Below are 14,190 nucleotides of genomic sequence, written 5' to 3' on the forward strand. Positions count from 1 at the left end.
TATGATGAAAAGGACACCTTTTTTTTTTTTTTTTTTTGCTATTAGTTCTATAATGTCTTATAGGTCTTCATAGAACCATTCAACTTTAGCTTCTTCATCACTAGTGGTTGAGGCATAGACTTGGATTACTATGATGTTGAATCTTGGAACAGAACAGTGATTATTCTGTCATTTTTCAGATTGTACCCAAGTACTGCATTTCAGACTCTTTTGGTGACTATGAGTGTTACTCCATTTCTTCTAAGGGATTCTTGCCCACACTTGTAGATGTGATGCTCAGCTGAATTAAATTCACCCATTCTGGTGCATTTTAGTTCATTATAGTACACAAACCTTTTAAAATCTCATTTTAAAAATCCCTACATTGCATACATTCAGTAGTTATATTGTGGAGAATGTTTATACCCATATGTGTATATCTCTGTATACATTCATATGTATGAAAGTGTTAGTCACTCAGTCATGTCTGACTCTTTGAGACCACATGGACTGTAGCCCACCAGGTTCCTCTGTCCATGAAATATTAATAAATGTGACTGTGTTAAAGATATATGACCAGGCACTTGTAACTTTGGATAAATTATCAACTGAAAGCATAATGAGTGAATTTAAAAATCCATTGTATAGCAAACGTTTCTAACAGAGGAAAACATGCATTAGTAAAACTGTTTTGATTATTGAAAAGTAGTTTGTGCAATGATGAAGAAACTGTTGGGAATGGTGAAAGTTAAGAGAATCAGTAAGTGTATTTTTTCATAAATTGTGATAGTGGTTAAAAGTTGTATGCAGTCAATATATTATACCTGCTATTAAATGATGATTATAGCTGGGTTTTTTCCCTAAAATACATTTTTCTATGCTAGAAGGTAATATGTCCCCCCAAAATACTCATTTTTCCATTTCTAAAGTATATAATATGTCTAATAAATGTGTTTTAGTGGGTTAATTAATATATTCTTTTACTTTAAAAAGTGTAATGTGATACCTTTTTAAGTAAACATTGAAAGATTGATCCTCTGCTAGTATAAGTGGGTCATAGACACTGCATATCAGCATCTCTAACAATTCTTTTAAGTACATAAAGATGGCATCTCTCTGGTAATATATTGCATCTTGGGCTTGACTTCCTCGTGTCTTGGGCAGCACCAAGGCCAGGAGTGCTGGCTCTCACACGGGCTCTGCCAGTCCCGTCGGCACTGGGCAGCTCTGCGCGGAGCGCGCACTGCTGCGGACCGTGCACTGCTGCGGACCGTGCCGGATGCAGAGAAGTAATTCCGGGACTGCTCTCCACCCTGACCTTCCCGACGGGAGCCACCTCCATGGCAGGAAAATCTGCCCCGAAGGGGCCTCACCGCGCTGTGCGATAGTCAGAACAGGGGAGGGAGCAGCAGGAGGACTCAGGACCAACGTGCCTCATCCCTGCTCCGCTGGAGAGCAGAGATGGAGTGAGGACCCAGAGCCGGGGGAGCAGGCTGAAGGGAACCGTGTGTGGGCATCGGTCTCTGAGTGGATCTCCGCTGCTTCATCTGCACAGGGTCAGGTGATGCGAGAGGTTCCTTCTGGCTCTGGGCTGCTGTGGAATTGTGCTTAGTGACAGTCACCACCATTTGTGAGGTCCTCACTGTGTCAGGCATGAGGTCAAGTGTTTTTGTAAGTCTGGTTTAAGCCTCACGACCACCGTGTGGGGTGGTCCTGTTATTGCCACCCCAGCTCTCAGGAGTTATTAATAGCAAGGTCACACCGCCAGCATGGGTGCACCAGGCTCAGACCCCTATCTGTGTGAATCTGAAGACTCCCATTTTTAATTTTGGTTCCTGTATTTGCATACTTATTTTAAATAGTTTGTTGACCATTTCAGAGGCATTTAGTGAAATTCACAATTTTCTGCTGCCCCCACTTTGTATCTAGTTACACAACATTCCTGACCCTCCAGGCAAAGCCCCATTTATCCCCGCATCCTCCCCTCTGCTCCTGGCAACCACAAATCTCCATTCTGTCTTAAGCAGTTGACTATTCTGAATATTCAGATTGCATACAAAGGAATCTTAAGATAATGTGTGATTTTTAAAAATTAAGTGAATAAAGCCAAGCTTGTAGAATTTTTTAAATCTTATACTTAAAAAGCTTTTAACACAATGTGCCTGAGGACAGAGCAAAGACATCTAGGAATGTGTGGAATTTCTCAAATCTCTACTAAGCAGAGCAATTTTCTTCAGATGTGTTAATTCGGTTTTATTGGAAAGGCATATCCAGAATTCTTACTGTGTATTTCTGGTCTAAGATTTTCACATTTCTCTTCATTTATGTTGTTTTTGTTCTTGTCTTTTGAATCTTCTTTTTGGAAGAGCTTCTCAATTTATCTTCCACATTACTGATAAAGTTTTCTACAAAACAAACTCTGCTCTTCTCTGATTCCAATAAAAATGTTAATTTTGTTACTGGACTTTAAAGTTCTCAGCGGCTAATCTTACTGTCCTTTACCTTGGCATATTTACCTTTCTGCTACCATTTCATGAAAACTGTAATTCTTTGCCATTCTCAAATATTAAATAATTTACTAAGATAATTTTCATTTTTTTGTATTTGCAAAGATTCAATTAATTAATAGACAATATAATTTTTTTGCTACAGTAATCTAAAGAAAAGGGATGAAAGAGTAAAGCTTAATTTTATCAGCACTTACTTGAATGCATATAACTGATGTCTCTTGTATAACTCTCATTTAATACTATAAAATTATTAATATTCTTATATTCTTATAAATATTATTTTTGTCCAAATTGATGTAATATTTTTATGATAAACTGGACATACTGAAGACATTGTATCATCAGCATGCAATTACATTGGAAGTGCAAACATGGCTTTTAATATGTTATAGCCATGCTTTCCGGGAAACAAACTCACTCAGAAGTACAATGCAGATAGTGGAGTACAGTTTATTACACCGGAGGATCCAAGGAAGAATCTCCTCTTAGCCAAGGACCCCGACCAGCATTTGTGAAAATCTTTTATACCCCAGGTGTACGTGTCCAAACCCACCACCCCAATTCCCTTGAGACTTACATAAACAAAGGTAGGGTAAATACAACTACAATAACCCCATTATTCACATGTTATGTGTTCAAACAGTCAATAATCAATAAGCCCGCAGTTACATTCCAAACAGTTAATAATCAATAAGCTTGTGGTCACGTTCCAACCAGTTAATAATCTATAAGCCTGTGATTACATCCTGACAGATACGGAAAATGTTTTTGACCTGTCCGGAGACAGGGGTGATTATGGTATGTTTCCTCTTAGGCGATGAGTAACCTGGATGTGACCCTCAAGATTCCCATGTCCGGAGGGGGTCTTATCCTTCCATTGTCGTTCCCACAGGCACTAAGCAGAGAGTTCAGAGTCCACTGGAGAAGCAGCCGAGCATGATCAGCACAGATAGGCCTGAGATGGAGTCCTGGCCCTATGAATTCCTTCTTCAAATAGGAGATTTTTTCTTTCAACATAATGGTTATCTGTCTTCTTCATTTATTATAAAGTTACCATATAACACCTACCCAATATCGAAGTAAGTACACTTGTCAGACTCAATGACCTCTATTTTCCTAACAAATGTATTGATTCAAAGTCTATCAATAACTTAAGAATTTAGCCTGTTGTCCACTGAAAGCAATGCATAATCTAAAAGTTGAGAGGTTTGTTTTATCCTGGGGACATTCCTAGAACTTTAAGCCCAGGAACCAGCACCTCAGATAGCACTGAGAAAAAGGCTTGGAGGAGGTGAGGGCTAGGGTTTTTTGTTTTTTGGCTTTTTTTTTTTGCAATAAAGGACAAGTAGTAGGAATGTCAAAAATTATCATTAATGAAAGAAAACCAGCTATCTCAAGGTAGGGGATTTAGCTCTTTTCTGTGTATGGGAAGGTGTGATAGTCTGGGCTCAGAGAAATCAACCCTTTGCAGTGCACCTCAGCTCTCTGGGGCCAGGGTCCTGTGTTTTCTCATCCTGAGTTTCCTCAAGCTGCACCCTTGGGGAGTTGCTGCAGTCTGGTGGCTGCTAGATGGCAGGCATTCCTTGTTTCTTTCCCGAGTTCCCTCAGGGCTCCCCAGTCCAGGGTGGCTGCAACTGCTAATAGTCACAGCATCCTGTTAATTGATAGGGCAGGCAGCACCCACTCCAGTGTTCTTGCCTGGGAAATCCCATGGTCAGATGTGCCTGGTGGGCAGCAGTTCATAGGGTCACAAAGAGTCAGACAAGACTGAGCATGTGCATGCCACACATGCTTAGTCTACACTATATACAAGTTATCTTTTTCAACTTTTGTGTTCATCATCACTGCACATTTTATTTGGATCTTGAAATTCATAAACTAATCAACCAGTTAAATGAATAAAACTATTTTTATGTTGATGAAGAAAAGTTTAAGATACGAAAATTAGCAAAACTGAGAATGCACAAATTTGTGATGAATACAATACTAAGAACCAAGTAGATAATTCAGTGTAATCAAAAAATGACTTTGTTTGACTGTTCACATCAACTCAAATTAATCAGATAGTTGCACAGCTTTGGTTTCACAAAAGGGTATATATTAGCTGAAATAGAGATATTGGGGGGAAAAAAAAGATGTCTGATGCTTTGCTTGACTTTTTTATGTTAGGAAAACAATTACACAGGATTTCACTTTCAGAAAAAAAGTAGCTTCCCTGATAGCTCAGTTGGTAAAGAATCTGCCTGCAATGCAGGAGACCCCAGTTGGATTCCTGGGTCGGGAAGATCCACTGGAGAAAGGATAGGCTACCCACTCCGGTATTATTGGACTTCCCCTGTGGCTCAGAATCTGCCTGCAATGTGGGAGACTTGGGTTCAACCCCTGGGTTGGGAAGATCTCCTGGAGAAGGGAAAGGTTACCTACTCCAGTATTCTGGCCTAGAGAATTCCATGGACTGTATATAGTCCACCGGATCGCAAAGAGTCAGACAGGACTGAGTGACTTTCACTTAGTTTCACTTTCAGATGCCAGATGCCCTGCAAGGGCCTCTGTTTGAAAAAAAGAACAGGATGGGGGTGGGCAGGGGGAGCAGGGGAGTAGTGGTGAAATGGAGATTGCGCCAACAGTTGCATTCAATTAATCAAGAAACAATATGAACACAAATCAGTCTGAAGGCCAGCTCCGGTAGCTTTCCATGCCTATATGTGACTAACGGGTAAAAGCATAACTTGATGCCAGAAAATAAATGACCAGCAATTAAGTTAATCTAATTGATTTTACTGTCACTCAGAAGCATTTTCTTACTATATTACAAAGCATTTTACTTAAATGATCATTAAGAAAATATCATTCTTTAATGATTCTAGAGATTTTGGGCCATGTATTTTAGCAAATACAGATTTGTTGTTTCATTGATGTTGTTCAGTTGTGTCCAACTCTTTGCAACCCCACGGACTGTAGGCTGCCAGGCTCCACTGCCCATGGGACTTCCTAGGCAAGAATACTGGAGTGGGTTGCCAATTCCTTCTCCAGGGATCTTCCCGACCTGGGATCCAACCCACATCTGCGTCTCCAGCACTGGCAGGCGAATTCTTTACTGCTGAGCCACCAGGGAAGCCCCAAATACAAAGTAGCAGCATTAAAAGTAGAAAGAAAATTGAAAGTATTGTGGAGAAGCGTCATACCATGGTGGACTACAGTACAGAATTTCATATGACTTGGCTCTGCCTTGGATTACTTGCCAGGGAAATAATTTACTAGAGGGAAGACATTATAGCTAAAATAAGACCCATTGATTCGTTAATGTAGAAATACTTAAATATCGAGAGAATGAAGAAGTCTCAATCCTCTGCTGATTTGTGTGATTCCAATAAAACAAAATTTAAAGACACTGTTACTTCTCACAAGTTCTGAGTGTTTAATAAAGAGTAATGAAATTATAGCAAAATGAGTTTGATGGTCTAGAATCAGCTTGCAGGCATCATTTAATCAGCATTTTGTTGGCAGCCTCTGTGCAAGAAATCATTAGTGGGGAGAAGAGCAAACAAACATCAAAGAAAGATGGAACCATCTGAAGCATCAAAGGGAGGCTATTGCTTCTTTTTTGAAAGGGTAGTCTGCCATTTTAAAATTCAAATAAATGACCTTTTCCAACATATTGGAAACAGAAATACATAAAGAAAGAAAACTAAAATGAGTTTATGATTCCAGTTTGGGAGGAGGAACCTATATATGGGTCATAAAATAAATTTCAAAAATTATATTAGAATTGAAATCTTATAAGGGGAAGTTTTTGAAAAGAGTGAATGTAAAATGAATGTGAAATCTAACAAAAAATGATATTTGGAAAATCACCAATAGCCTAAAATTAAACCATAGACCTACAAATAACCTAGGAGTCAGGAAGAAATGACAATGTATATTACAAATGGCTTAAAGAAAGTAATCAAAGGAGCATTGATTAAAATTGGCTAATATAGCTATAATGTTGTTTCTAAGATATTACTTGATTTTACATGCATGTATTAGCAATGAAAACGGCTGAAAATCTAAAAGCTGACCTTCCATCTCAAGAATCTGGAAAATCAAAAGACAATAAAAAGATAGGAGAAAATAATAAAGGAAAATCAGAAATTAATGAAATAGAAAAGAAGGTACAATAGAACAAATTAACTGTGTTGGTTCTTTGAGAAGATTAATAAGATTGACATACTTTCAGTATGAAGTTAATAGCATTGATAAACTCTCAAAAAGACATAAGAATGAGAACATACAATATCAATAACAAGAAATGAAGAGAAATGAAACAATTAAAATGATTATTTGCAACATACTGTACAGACATAAAAATACAGGGGTATAAAGAGCCACTTTAACTCATTAAATTTTTAATTTTGAATACAATGGGGAAAATTTTATTAAAAACACAAGTTACCAATATTGATGCACAAAGAAGATATGAAATTGAAATTGTTGAATGTGTATCAAAGAAATTGAAACTGTTAATAGCTAATAAATTTCCCACTAAAATTTGAAAATGAAAAGTACTAGTCTTAAAAATTTCAAATAAAAATAGAATGTAGTAGCACAAATATGGATAAGGCAATGGCAACCTACTCCAGTACTCTTGCCTGGAAAATCCCCTGGATAGAGGAGCCTGGTAGGCTGCAGTACATGGGGTCGCGAAGAGTCAGACTCGTCTGAGCAACTTCACTTTCACTTTTCACTTTCATGCACTGGAGAAGGAAATGGCAACCCGCTCCAGTGTTCTTGCCTGGAGAATCTCAGGGACAGCAGAGCCTGTTGGGCGGCAGTCTATGGGGTCACACAGAGTCGGACACGACTGAAGCGACTTAGCAGCAGCAGCACAAATATTTTATAAAATTATCTTTACCGTGGTACATAACCTAATGACAGGGGCATTATAAGAAATGAACATTACCAATCCATCTTTCCTGTGAAATAATTGTATGTTGGTGTTTCCCAGGTAGCCTAGTGGTGACGAACCCACCTGTCAATGTGGAGTCATAAGAGATGCAGGTTTGAGTCCCTATGTCAGGAAGATTCCCTGGAGGAGGGCATGGCAACCCACTCCAGTATTCTTGCCTGGAGAATCCCGTGGACAGAGGAGCCTGGAGGGATACCAACAGTCCATAGGGTTACACAGAGTCACACATAACTCAAGCAACTTAGCACACATGCATGCCTTAAACAAAATAGGATTTATTTTATTAATTTTGATGTTTATTCCAGAAACACAACACTGATTTATTGTTTGAAAAGTAATAAGTATAATATATCCACCACATTCATCAAAAAGTGAGAGATATAATTATTTCAATCAATTCATTTCAGTCATTCAATCATGTCTGACTCTTTGCAACCCCATGGACTGCAGCACGCCAGGCCTCCCTGTCCATCACCAACTCCCAGAGCTTACTCAAACTCATATCCACTGAGTTGGTGATGCCATCCAATCATCTCATCTGTCATCCCCTTCTCCTCCCACCTTCAGTCTTTCCCAGCATCAGGGTCTTTTCCAGTGAGTAAGTTATTCGCATCAGGTGGCCAAAGTATTGGAGTTTCAGCTTCAGCATCAGTCCTTCCAATGAACACCCGGGACTGATCTCCTTTAGGATGGACTGGTTGGATCTCCTTGAAGTCCAAGGGACTCTCAAGGGTCTTCTCCAACGCCACAGTTCAAAAGCATCAATTCTTCAGTGCTCAGCTTTCTTTATAGTCCAACTCTCACATCCATACCAGAACTCTTGCCTGGAGAATCCTAGTGATGGCGGAGGCGGTGGGCTGCCGTCTCTGGGGTCGCACAGAGTCAGACACAACTGAAGCAACTTAGCAGCAGCAGCACATCCATACCTGACCACTGGAAAAACCATAGCTTTGACTAAATGGACCTTTGTTGGCAAAGTAATGTCTCTGCTTTTTAATATGCTGTCTACGTTGGTCATAGCTTTTCTTTTTTTTTTTTTTTTTTTTTTTTTTTTTTTTTTTTTTTAATTTTTATTAGTTGGAGGCTAATTACTTTACATCATTACAGTAGTTTTTGTTATACATTGATATGAATTAGCCATGGATTTACATGTATTCCCCATCCCAGTCCCCCCTCCCACCTCCCTCTCCACCCGATCCCTCTGGGTCTTCCCAGTGCACCAGGCCCGAGCACTTGTCTCATGTACCCAACCTGAGCTGGTTATCCGTTTCACCCTAGATAATACACATGTTTCAATGCTGTTCTCCTGAAACATCCCACCCTCGCCTTCTCCCAGAGTCCACAAGTCTGTTCCATACATCTGGGTCTCTTTTTCTGTTTTGCATATAGGGTTATCGTTACCATCTTTCTAAAGTCCATATATATGTGTTAGTATACTGTAATGGTCTTTATCTTTCTGGCTTACTTCGCTCTGTATAATGGGCTCCAGTTTCATCCATCTCATTAGAAGTGATTCAAATGAATTCTTTTTAATGGCTGAGTAATATTCCATGGTGTATATGTACCACAGCTTCCTCATCCATTCGTCTGCTGATGGGCATCTGGGTTGCTTCCATGTCCTGGCTATTATAAACAGTGCTGCGATGAACATTGGGGTGCATGTGGCTCTTTCAGATCTGGTTTCCTTGGTGTGTATGCCCAGAAGTGGGATTGCTGGGTCATATGGCAGTTCTATTTCCAGCTTTTTAAGAAATCTCCACACTGTTTTCCATAGTGGCTGTACTAATTTGCATTCCCACCAACAGTGTAAGAGGGTTCCCTTTTCTCCACACCCTCTCCAGCATTTATTGCTTGTAGACTTTTGGATAGCAGCCATCCTGACTGGCGTATAATGGTACCTCATTGTGGTTTTGATTTGCATTTCTCTGATAATGAGTGATGTTGAGCATCTTTTCATGTGTTTGTTAGCCATCTGTATGTCTTCCTTGGAGAAATGTCTGTTGAGTTCTTTGGCCCATTTTTTGATTGGGTCATTTATTTTTCTGGAGTTGAGCTGGAGGAGTTGCTTGTATATTTTTGAGATTAATCCTTTGTCTGTTGCTTCATTTGCTATTATTTTCTCCCAATCTGAGGGCTGTCTTTTCACCTTGCTTATAGTTTCCTTTGTTGTGCAAAAGCTTTTAAGTTTCATTAGGTCCCATTTGTTTATTTTTGCTTTTATTTCTGAAATTCTGGGATGTGGGTCATAGAGGATCCTGCTGTGATTTATGTCGGAGAGTGTTTTGCCTATGTTCTCCTCTAGGAGTTTGATAGTTTCTGGTCTTACATTTAGATCTTTAATCCATTTTGAGTTTATTTTTGTGTATGGTGTTAGAAAGTGTTCTAGTTTCATTCTTTTACAGGTGGTTGACCAGTTTTCCCAGCACCACTTGTTAAAGAGGTTATCTTTTTCACAGAAATCTCTTGCATTCCTATACACTAACAATGAGAAAACAGAAAGAGAAATTAAGGAAACAATACCATTCACCATTGCAACAAAAAGAATAAAATACTTAGGAGTATATCTACCTAAAGAAACAAAAGACCTATACATAGAAAACTATAAAACACTGATGAAAGAAATCAAAGAGGACACAAATAGATGGAGAAATATACCGTGTTCATGGATTGGAAGAATCAATATTGTCAAAATGGCTATACTACCCAAAGTAATCTATAGATTCAATGCAATCCCTATCAAACTACCAACAGTATTTTTCACAGAACTAGAACAAATAATTTCACAATTTGTATGGAAATACAAAAAACCTCGAATAGCCAAAGTAATCCTGAGAAAGAAGAATGGAACTGGAGGAATCAATCTGCCTGACTTCAGACTCTACTACAAAGCCACAGTCATCAAGACAGTATGGTACTGGCACAAAGACAGAAATATAGATCAATGGAACAGAATAGAAAGCCCAGAGATAAGTCCACGAACCTATGGTCACCTCATCTTCGACAAAGGAGGCAAGGATATACAATGGAAAAAAGATAACCTCTTTAGCTTTTCTTCCAAGGAGTAAGCCTCTTTTAGTTTCATGGCTGCAGTCACCATCTACAGTGATTTTGGAGCCCAGAAAAATAAAGTCTGATACTGTTTCCACTGTCTTCCCATCTATTTGCCATGAAATCATTGGACCAGAAGCCATGATCTTAGTTTTCTGAATGTTGAGCTTTAAGCCAACTTTTTCACTCTCCTCTTTGACTTTCATCAAGAGGCTCTTCAGTTCTTCTTCACTTTCTGCCATAAGGGTGGTGCCATCTGCATATCTGAGGTTATTGATATTTCTCCCAGCAATCTTGATTCCAGCTTGTGCTTAAATGTTAAAACTTAACACCCATTCATGATAGAGATTATTTGCAGACCAAGAATACAATAAACCTTCTTAATATTATAAATAATGGTGCAAAACCTATAGTGAACATCATCTTAAGGATAAAATATGAAAATATTTTATTTTATATCTATTATCACTATTCCATTCTACTCTATCCTGGGAATGCAAGATTGTCAAAATCTTGGATTAAGGCAAAAAAAAAAAAAAGTTTTAATTTGTGCAAACCGGAAAGAAAAACTGAAACTGCCATTCTTTTCAGATGGCAGAATGTATAAATAGAAAATCTGAAAAATCTAGTCAAGCTGTTAAATTTTAGTGATGAATTTGGCAAGGTTTAGGGCAATGGGTCAATATTTGAATAAATTTTATTTCTACTTCTCAAGTATAATAATAAAATTAGTTTGTCAAAGAGACATTATTTTCAATCTCTTTAAAACATGTTAAATACCTAGGTACATCTCTTAAAAAAATTATGCAAGAAATAGAGAACCTACAAAATAATTTTGAAAGAAATTTTAAAAGACCTCTATTTTAAATGGAAGATTATATTATGTGTAGATGTTTTAATTACATCAAAATATCTTTTCTATATGATTTTATATTTTCAATGCAATTCCAATTTAAATTTCACCCACTTTTATGGATGAGCTGGTGAATGACCATCAGTTTGTAAATTTTACATGATATAGGGATTCTCAGACCTCAGACTCCCTGCAGTGGAAGTGCCCAGTCCTAACCATTTGAACTTACACGTGTCTTTCTTTGGTCAAAGGCCTTTGAATAGAAGTTACGTACACTAGTTCATTAGAAAGGATTTTAGAAGCTCTGCAAATTTCTGTATCGGCGACTGAGGGCTCTCTTTCAGTCAGTTTTCTGGAAAGAGAAGTTGACTACATCAGTACACCAAACTTGGCTTCTAGCTTGGAGCAGAGCCCCATAGGTATATCTGTATTTGCTGACATGTAGCCTCTGTAAGAAATAACTGTTTGTCATAAGCCAGTGAGATTTGGAGACTGTTGCATGACATAGCATGGCAAAAATGACACCCGAAGAATTAGGAGTTGCCTTAATACTAATATAGCTAATACTACATGATAGTTCAGTGTATAAATATATAGTATGATATATGTACTCTTCTGATGAAGGATGTTTAGCTAAGGGTATTACCAACAAAGTTAATGTGATATGTATTTTCTTGTGAACATGTGCAAAATCATTTCTGAGTTATATACTTAGAAGTAAAATGCAGGAGCATTTATAATTGTATATCCATCTTTATTAGATGCTAAATTGCTCTCCAAAGTGGATACACTATATAAACTCCAACAAGTGGGTTGGTAGATGCAGTTTCTCATTCTTCAGGAAAGTTTGATAATTCTTTTTTTTTCTTTTTGGCCACTGTGATAGCTGTGAAATGAAATCTGACTTTTGTATCCCTGAACAAAACCATAATATCTGTTCAAGCCTCCATCCGCCCCCCACCTCGCTTAACACTAGCAGCATATTAACATATCAACTGTGGCTCTTTTGGTTAAATATGATTCATTTAGACCTGGGTCATACACTTTATGGGCTTCCCACATGGCATTAGTGGCAAAGAATCTGCCTGCAATGCAGGAGACTTAAGAGACTCAGGTTTGATCCCTGGGTTGGGAAGATCCCTGGGAGGAGGGCATGGCAACCCACTCCACTATTCTTGCCTGGAGAATCCGTGAACAGAGGAGCCTGACAGGTTATAGTCCATAGGGTCGCACAGAGTCGGACATGACTGAAGCAACTTAGAATGCATACTTTATCCCCTGGGGCAGACCGAATGGTCAGATATAAAAACTTGCTAATTGAGAGCAGCAAAATCTAGATTCCCAAACAAAATTTATGAAAACAGTAGAGAAAAGAGTACAGGATGTATAATGGAGAAGCTGAAAAAAATTACAGTACATATAACTCTCTCCTTGAATGTAGAAAAACAGATAAACTACAAAGAGAAACAAAAAGCATAACTTAACTGTTCAAAACATTAACCAATCACATAATATTTTGTATTGCATCAATGCTTTGTAGTAATTGCAAATATAGACTGAATTTCAAGAAACCAGAATCTCAGATAACTTGTTGTGCAACTGAAATGAACATATATTGCATCATCTCTCATAATTTGTATTCACATATTAACTTGTTTGTCCTCTTTCTGCTCTATGACAAAAGGAATCTGACAGTTTTGTTTCAAAATTTAAGGACTTTTAAAATTATCTTTCCCCCAGGAAGTCAGTAAGTACTAATTCACTAGTAATGATGTTTCTGTTAAAGTAGGGCTAATTTTGTATGGTGTGAGTTCACAGCCCAGACCTTGCCTTTGAGTCAACAGAGAAGCTTTTTAAAAATAATAATGTTCATACTCCCACTGGGTAGAGCTTGACTTAATGGATTTGGCTCAGGTTCAAACAAAATGACAATACTCATCAAGTTGGTAATGAGGAAATTGCAGAAAACAGCTCTTTTTAGATATTCAAATATATACAAGTTAGAAACTATAGCATAGTAAACTCAGTCAAATTAATCAATCTGTGGCCAATTATCCAATTATATGACTCCACTAATTCCATCCACTTTCCCAACTTGTTATTTTGAAGCAAAACAAGATATTCTATGTTTTATTATATTAATATTTCTATATTTACTACTTAAAGATAAATATTCAAAAATTATAGCCATAGCACTCTTATACCTTAATTAATGAACAGTAATTCTTTAAACATCCAGCTAGTGGTTATATTTGCCTTGCTGTATCTTCTTTAAGAAAATTTTAAAATTTGGACAATTCAGCTCCAGAGATTCACTTGGTGGTTTTGTTTTTTAGAGTCATATGTCTTACATGGTTGGGTGCCGTCCCTGTTTATCCCCATTGTTCATGCATTATTTATAATCACAATTGAATTTTTTTCTTTCAGTGTCTTAGCAGGTGGACCAATTATACAGTTTTCTTTAAGAATCTTTTAATCTGTAGATTCTGTTCTTTATTTTTATTTTCCCTAAAATGTATTTTGTTGAAGAAAGCATACTGGCTATCCTGTAGATGTTTTTGCAATCCATATTTTACAAATTGCATTCTGGCTTTATTGTTGAAAAGTTATTAATTTTTTGTCCCCTGCATTTCCTGTAAATTTGTTGCCAGATATAGAGGCATGGTTAGATTCAAGTTTGATTTTATGGAGAAATAGTATATCCTGGATGATATTCCATTGTTCCAACAAGTGGTTATCTCTTTTGATGTTTGCAGGCATTGATGATCATTCTCTAGACTCATTATTTCATTCAAATGGTGAAATTTGTCATTCCTTCATAATTTTTGGTGGACTATTTCTTCAAAATGAAA

Source organism: Odocoileus virginianus, chromosome 32 (genome assembly GCF_023699985.2).
Source record: "Odocoileus virginianus isolate 20LAN1187 ecotype Illinois chromosome 32, Ovbor_1.2, whole genome shotgun sequence".
NCBI lineage: Eukaryota > Metazoa > Chordata > Mammalia > Artiodactyla > Cervidae > Odocoileus > Odocoileus virginianus.